At 42.4% G+C, this 7976-nt stretch overlaps 1 long non-coding RNA gene across 1 annotated transcript in view; it reads right to left on the bottom strand.

The window, feature by feature from the left end:
- Positions 1-7976, bottom strand: part of LOC126378239 (uncharacterized) — a 79018-nt gene that overhangs the window by 54068 nt on the left and 16974 nt on the right. The gene's annotated exons all lie outside the window — the stretch shown is intronic.

Here is a 7976-nt window from a genome sequence, read left to right as displayed (position 1 = left end):
ACACCACGGTTGTTGAGGTTGGTACTCCACCTCACAACCCACACGATAGAAGAAGAAGCGGTGAAGGAAAACATCGTGAGGAAGCCCACATTCTCAAGAAATTTTCGGAGGTATGTGATCTAACTTTATTGGCCTGGTTTTCCCTCCGCGGGTTGGAAGATCAGACAGGCAGTTGCTTTTGTAAAAAAACGGACTTGTCAAATCTTCAGGTTACCTAACCTGAAGATTTGACAAGTCCGTTTTTCCGCTTACCTAAGCGGACCCTGAGAAACCGGATAACGCTAGGGAGATGTCGATCCGTGCAAACACAATTCATTATAGAATGGAAACCATAATATTTGACGCTATTATGACTGTCATATGTTCATAACATAAACTGCCTAATCTACTCTCAACGGGACTTACATAACTGTTTTTTTTGACGTGACTTATTGCAGAATTACTTGGCGACCTCCGTGGTCCAGTGGTTGAGCGTTAGGCTCACGATTCGGAGGTCCTGGGTTCGATCCCGGTGGGGACCTATCACAAAAATAGTAACCCTGACACTAGGGTTGATGAGGTTGGTACTCCACCTCACAACCCACACGATAGAAGAAGATTACTTGGCCGGACAAGTGGGGAGCGCTGAGGGTTCTCACCAGGTCCAAATTTAAGACAACAGACAAACAAAGGGTCGATAGCGATAAGCACTGAATAAGGGAAATCGTCGGTTGTGAAGTGTTTTTGTCGCGAACTGATTGACCGCCTCTATGGCTAAACTTTCTTAACTGGCGAGCAGTACAAACATAGATAAAGAGTCTATATAAGTCCCACTGCTGGACACAAGCCTCCCCTCAATCAACCGGAGGGGGTATGGAGAATACAAGAACACAGTGTAAAAAGAAGCTAACTTTTTAAACCTATATAACACGAAATAGTAGAAAGAGGTTGGAAAGGCCCTTACGCGCATTTTGTATGGGAACCTCTGTCGCCGGTTCAACCCCACTCTTTGACCCTTTCACGGACAGAGGCCATGGGTCATAGATGGTTCATAATAGGTAGTATGACACCTTGGAATCGGAACGTCATTAAACGTCCTGTCCTCGAAAGTATTAACTAGTACTGCTCCTGCAAGCAGATTACTACGACAGCTCTACTGCTTCTCAAATTCCATAGCCGCTTTACCGGCAATGTATATTTTATGTGATAGGTTACTATTTTATTTTTATTTACTATTCGTAGGATACTGCACACTTACAAAAGTATTTTTATGATAAATAGCCGATCATACTAAGGTTTTTAGCATTTCTAATAATAAGGAGGGATCTTCTTGCATAATAGTGTGTTGTTGTGATTTTTTTACTTTTAGCGCGCTACACCGTCGCAAGTTTCGAGTTCAAGTTTTCTGCCGAAGGTTGTCTGGCAGAGATCGCTCTTAGCGATAAGGCCGCCTTTGCCCACCTTAGAATAAGTTTAAGTCTTGTAAATTTGTGTACAATAAAGTGTTTTTATTATTATTTCTTTTTTAAAGTATAATTTTTCTCCTCTTTCGGAGGGTATTTACCAGAGACACGGGTCACAGACTAATATTATTTTTGTATGTCTTTTTCATATCTCGGGCCTATGGAGGCCCGGACTTTTGGAAGGCGTGCGTGGGGCCGAAGCCAACACGTAGAGGCCCCTTAAGACAGTTTAATCTAAATGTGGTGTGACACCAACCGGCGATTATCCCTGTATGCACTATGGGAGTGCACCCAAATACAATCCCCGGTTCGTGTAGGACTATTGCAGATTATGGGAACAAAGGGAACTGGGCTATTGGGTTGGGGGTTAGTGGACCGGGATACTGGAGCTATGGGGGACTATGGCGCCTGCTCGACCAATGTTGGTAAACATGGATAAATGAGCAGGCGGTGACTCGCCACTCACTGGATGGGCCACCTATCTAGCCGACGCGACTGGACGGCAAGGCAGCAACATGGTTGTGAGCAGCTCAGGGTGTCGAGAGGTGTACACCGCTTTCTGCGAGGCGGTTTACCCGCCTCATCAACTCGCGACTTATGCATCTTTCACTTCGACCCTGCGAGCGTATAGCTCTAACGCTCCACTCTGGCCGGCCAATGAAGGCAAGCCAGAGGTGAGAGTCCTGCGGCCCCCGCTGGGGTCCACTCCGGCCGGCCAGTGAAGGCAAGCCGGAGACGGAGGGCCTGACCGACTCTCGGGGGATCTCAGCTCCGTGGTGTCGTCACTCACCAACAGCTCGCCACAAGCTGGCCTGCGGAGACTGACTGCACTGATGAATTCACCAGGTTCGCTGATGAATTCACCAGGGGGCGATGGGGTCGTCACATCCCGACGCCTTATTATTATTATTATTATAGTCGATATTTGATTTTTTGGTCTGCATGTTATTATGCACAAGATGATTTTTTAATGTACCTACTATCGCAGAGCTCCGTGCGTCGTAAAGTTTGCGGACAAGTGGAGTGCAAAGTTGAAGTATGAAATTTCGTGCTCACTTGGCCCTTCCAAACTCTTTCTTCTACGAGTACTCTGCGCTACATAACTACTGGGTCGTCCTAGATTCAGTAATCATATTGGAGCTTGAAGACGATCACGATAACCGATCACGTTTTTATTATCGACTGCCGTTGCGACGGTTGGAGGTTAAGAACCTTTGACCAGATTTAAAGAGTTAGGGGTCCGCGGGTGACATAGAAAAACTTGTGAAGGAGAAAAGTCACTTTTTAAACTTAATGATATAAGTAAGTGATATAAGCTGTTGGTCCCGGCTATTAGCCGTAAAACAGCTCCACCAACCCGCAGTGGAGTAGCGTGGTGGAGTATGTTCCATACCCCGTCCAGTTGATAGAGTAAATAGGCTGTTTATGTTTTATGTTTGACTAGCGACCCGCCCCAAAAATGAAATTATTTACGACATCACATTAAAAACCTTTAAAATAACAGTATTTCTCCATTATTTAATGGATGTTATTATATATATAAACCTTCCTCTTGAATCACTCTATCTATTTAAAAAAAAACCGCATCAAAATCCGTTGCGTAGTTTTAAATAAAGATTTAACATAGGTACCTATATAATATAGGGACAGAAAAAGTGACTTTGTTTTATACTATGTAGTGATGATATAAGTACTTTAGGTGGTGTCCTCAGCTCAGTTTTCAAAAATAAAAATACCTACGGAACCAAAACTTAAAAAAGCGAGTTCAACCTTGGCTTGACCTGAAAATAAGCTAAAAGCAAGTCGGCTAAAGCCTGTCTCGGAGGCTGTAGACAAAAGAGGACCGAATAGGCGGTTTGTTATGAAATTCACTAGTTCCGTTGTCCAAACCGGAAATTGCGAGATGTTGCGCCATCTTTACAATTGGGCCTTTCTTGCTTTTACAAAGGATAATAACTTTTTTAATTGACTTTGAATCTATTTTCGAAATCAAATCTGACAGGTATTCTTTATTGCACATACACACACGAAACATTGTAAAACAAAGACAGAAAAGATTACAGAATAATTAGCGGCCTAATTGCTCTATATCAATTTCTTCCAGCCGACCGTAGGCAGGCAAACGCAAAAGGGGGCGGCCCAAAGAGACCTGGCGACGCTCGGTTGACCGAGAGTTGAAAATTCTCGGCATGTCATGGGACCAAGCTACAACGGCTGCAAAAGACCGCGAGGTGTGGAGATCTGTTATTGGAGCCCTAGATTCCAACAGGGGATAATAGGATTAGAAGAAGAAGACCAGAGGCAAGAAGTACTGAGTGGTTAAAATGGCCACATCGAAGCAATATATCTAAGAACACATTGGTGCTAATTCCTGTAAATACCATCTAATTTTATTTTAAGTTATATCTGTCATTTTCTTATCCGCCGAAAAGGAAAGGGACGGGTAATCGACAAGCATAAAATTTATGGAACACACGTCAATTTTAAACACAAATCTAAACCAACCGTCTAAAAATTTTACATCCGTCAATAACCCGACACAGTTAAGTAGACAGCACGTCAAACGGATTGCATACCAGGGACGTACCTTTTGATTCGGCCGGGTTATTCATTCATTTACTCATTCTTCCTAAAATTAAGAGCTGTGAATCATCCGTCCCTTTCCTTTTCGACGGATATAACTTAAAATAAAATTAGGCGGTGTCTGCAGGAATCGGGGCCAATATTGCAATTTGACATTTGCGCATATAAAAGTAAGTTCGCAATGCGAACAACTGTAAAATAGCAATATTGTTTTCTTAGATGTGGCCATTTTAACCCCCCAGATATTATATTTAGGTGCGGGATCGTGCAATAACAAGGATTACATAAAATTAAAAAACATTGTAAAGGAAATTACAAGCAAAACCTTTTTGGATCAAGGAAAACATGGGAGAAAACCCGAGAAGCGTTTCCGAGGTATTTTGTGACCTAATCTGTATTGGTCTGGTCTTCCCTTTGAATTTCATTTCTGATTTTGTTTTATTTTCGTGAATTTGAATTAAAAACTTGACCTGATAAATCTTCAGTTCACGTAAACTGACCTAGTGATATAGGAAAAAGTTCTGTCTACTCTATAGGTCACGGGCGTGAATTTTTAAGCAGGCCAGGATAAAACTGCGTGTGATTATGTAAATATTATAATTAAAGGTAAATAAACCTAGTAGGAAAAAGTTCTACATACCCTCTTTGGAGATGAGCAGGACACTTGCCAAGACGGGAAGACAACAGATGGACTAAGGCTGTTACTGAATGGTGACCAAGGGATGGTATGCGATATCGAGGCAGACCACCAGCCCGGTGGTCGGATGACATTGTGAGGTATGCCGGAAAGCAAATTCAAATTCAAAAATATCTTTATTCAGTAGGTAACATAGTTACACTTTGAATCGTCAATTTTTACATAACGAACGTCTCATCCGTCTAAAACTACTGCAGCTTCTCACAACCTGTATAGCCGGGGAAAAGAAGCTGCAAGGAAAACCTCGGCACAGGGCCCTAGACGTTCTTTAAAAAAAAAGCAATGCTATGGATGAGACTTTCACAGGACCGGCAAGGATGGCGTGAAAGAGAGGAGGCCTGTACCCAGCAGTGGGTGGATACAGGCTGAGTAGGATAGATAGCCCCTCTTTCAGGTTACGGGCATAAGCTTTTATATATTTACAAAAGTGTGTGCAGAACTTTTTAAGCAGACTAGGGTAAAACTGCGCGTGATTATGTAATATTACTAGGTATACTTACTTGTAGCAAAGCGATTATTTTGTCAATTTGACAGCGAGTAGAGGTGTGGCCTAACAGCTCTAAATAGATATAATTTTGCCTTATTGTTGTAATTTTAACGTACCACCAAAGATAAAGTACCAACACTCTGTTAGGAAAGCTATATATACGTATGTACTTAACAGGTAAGTATTGAACAATTTACACAGTGTGTTAGTGACATGTAACGAATACTGAGGGGAATGATTCAGACCATGTTTCTGAGTTGATATCAAGTGGAATTTACTGTCGCAACATTCATGATCTTTATTGTTTCTTTTTTTTTTTAAATCAACCTCCGTGATCTAGTAGTTAGAGCGTTAGGCTCACGATCTTGAGGTCCGGGTTCTATTCCCGATGGGGACATTGTCGAAATCACTTTGTGAGACTGACCTTTGTTTGGTAAGGAGTTTTCAGGCTTGAATCACCTGATTGTCCGGAAAAGTAAGATGATTCCGTGCCTCGGAGGGCACGTTAAGCCGTTGGTCCCGGCTATTAGCCGTTAAACACCTCCACCAACCCGCAGTGGAGCTGCGTGGTGGAGTATGCTCCAAACCCCCTCCGGTTGATTAAGGGGAGGCCTGTGCCCAGCAATGGGACGTATATAGGCTGTTTATGTATGTTATGTTATTTTCAATTCCATACTTTTGATTTGACGGAAAATTTCACTTGATGTCAACTCAGAAGCATGGTCTGAATTATCCCTCAAAGTTTTCGTTACGATGTCATATTTATTTCTTATCACAATTAATGTGTATTATAATTAAGTATGTAGTTTATGGTGGTACATAACAAGCATTGCCATGCTGCACTATCCCGCCATATTATATATAACATTAAGTATATCCTATACTCAAAGGTCGCCTGGAAGAGATTGTTACTTAGCAAGAAGACCGCCTGTCCTACTTTTCTGTTTCTCTTTTGTTTTGTGTTTCCTACGTGTGCAGAAAAGTATTTGTTATGTTATGTCTATAACATAGTTTTATGTCTTACCTGATAACTTGTCTATGGTGCCGGTCAGCTGACATATCACGACCTAGGTCTAGACTTGACACGTGTCCATAATATCTAGATTTAACCGTAGGCGCTTCCGTGAGTGAAGTCTACGGCTTAATGTAGTCTGTGGAATTCGACCTTTTGTGTTAACTTGTAGGAGTGTTGGTGAAAGTTATGTCTTATGTTGGTAGTCACTGTGGCCCAGCGGTTCACCGGCTAGCTTCTCAAATGGGGACCGCTGGTTTGAGCCCCGGTACCGGACTTGCACCAATGAGTTAGGTAATTATAAGTTATTACATTATATTTATATGTAAATACACACACATACACATATGTACATATATTTGTATGTGTGTTGTGTGTGTGTATGTGAGTGTATTTATTTGTATGTGTATAATGTTTTTTTTTTCTTATTTTCCTTATTATTGTTAAGTAAGATAAAACTTACTCCACTAACACATCTGGCTCGACCATTATTAGATGTCGTGGCCAGATCTTAAAATTGATAATTTCACGATCTCCTCGATAATTTCATGAAATGGTCATATTTCATGAAATAGAACATCACTCGTTGGCCACATCATGATGTAGTTTGGTCAGATCAATGAACACAAAACGTTTAACGACATGAGCAACTAAATGCATGATTACTTCATGATAGACATACATACATGCATAAACTCACGACTATATCCCAATTGGGGTACTGGTAGTCAGAGGTATGTACAATGGTGGCGCGATGTCCGTACTTCACTCATTACTCAGGTCAGGTCTCACAGAATACCAGCGTCGCGGCTCACGCCGCGGCATAAGCTGAGTGAGGACCTTTTATACGGGACACCATCCACTACACATGGGTAAGCCGACATGACGTCACATTTTAATTTAGGTATAAGTTTCTGTGTTCGTTTTCCATGTTTCTATACCTATAGAAAATATTTCGTGTGTGCGTTGATTTCTGATGTGATGTCATTATAATGTATATGTATGTAATCACTAATTTGTCGAATAAACATTTTCTCTCTCTCTCTCTCTCTCTCTCTCTCGCTCTCTCTCTCTCTCTCGCTCTCTCTCTAATTTAAAAGTGACGATTGACGCTCTTGTCGGTGTATTAGAGCTTGTCCACAAAGGGCGAATTCGCCGCGAAACGATTCGCGCGAAATGATTCACACGATTTACGCGCGTATTTTGAATTCGCGCGATGCTTGTGTACGCGATGTATTGCTGTCTAGTATCTCACTAACGCGCGAATCATTTCGCGCGAATCGTTTCGCGGCGAATTCGCCCTTTGTGGACAAGCTCTTAGAGCGAGTGCACGTATTGAGGGCAATGGAGCGCCAAAATTTTCCCAAATGCTCGCGCGTTGGCACGTACCTTGTGGACGCAACACGCGAGAGAATCGCGGCGAATTCGCCCTTTCTGGACAAGCTCTTATTCTCCACGAGTAGGATAGTGCCCAGAGTACCTAGTCTATTTCAAAGCCGTACTAGGACTTCTATCCTCCGTCTAAGTCTGAACATCTATCGCAATATGAACTAAGTACCCACGCCTCACAGAGCTTTCTATTCGACCAACGTGATATGTGGTAAGCCGCGTCACGCACCGTCAGAAACGACTATAAGACGACGAAATATAGAAGGTATACTCTCCGCCTTGGAGCGAGCGCGGCCTATATCCGTCTCTCTCGCACGCAATACCTTTTCTTCAGATAAGTTACCAGTTGTAAAGCGGACGAATTGC

Source organism: Pectinophora gossypiella, chromosome 25 (genome assembly GCF_024362695.1).
Source record: "Pectinophora gossypiella chromosome 25, ilPecGoss1.1, whole genome shotgun sequence".
Classification (NCBI taxonomy): Eukaryota; Metazoa; Arthropoda; class Insecta; order Lepidoptera; family Gelechiidae; genus Pectinophora; species Pectinophora gossypiella.
Note: the sequence above shows the minus strand (reverse complement) of the source record. Positions and strands in the feature narration are given on the sequence as shown.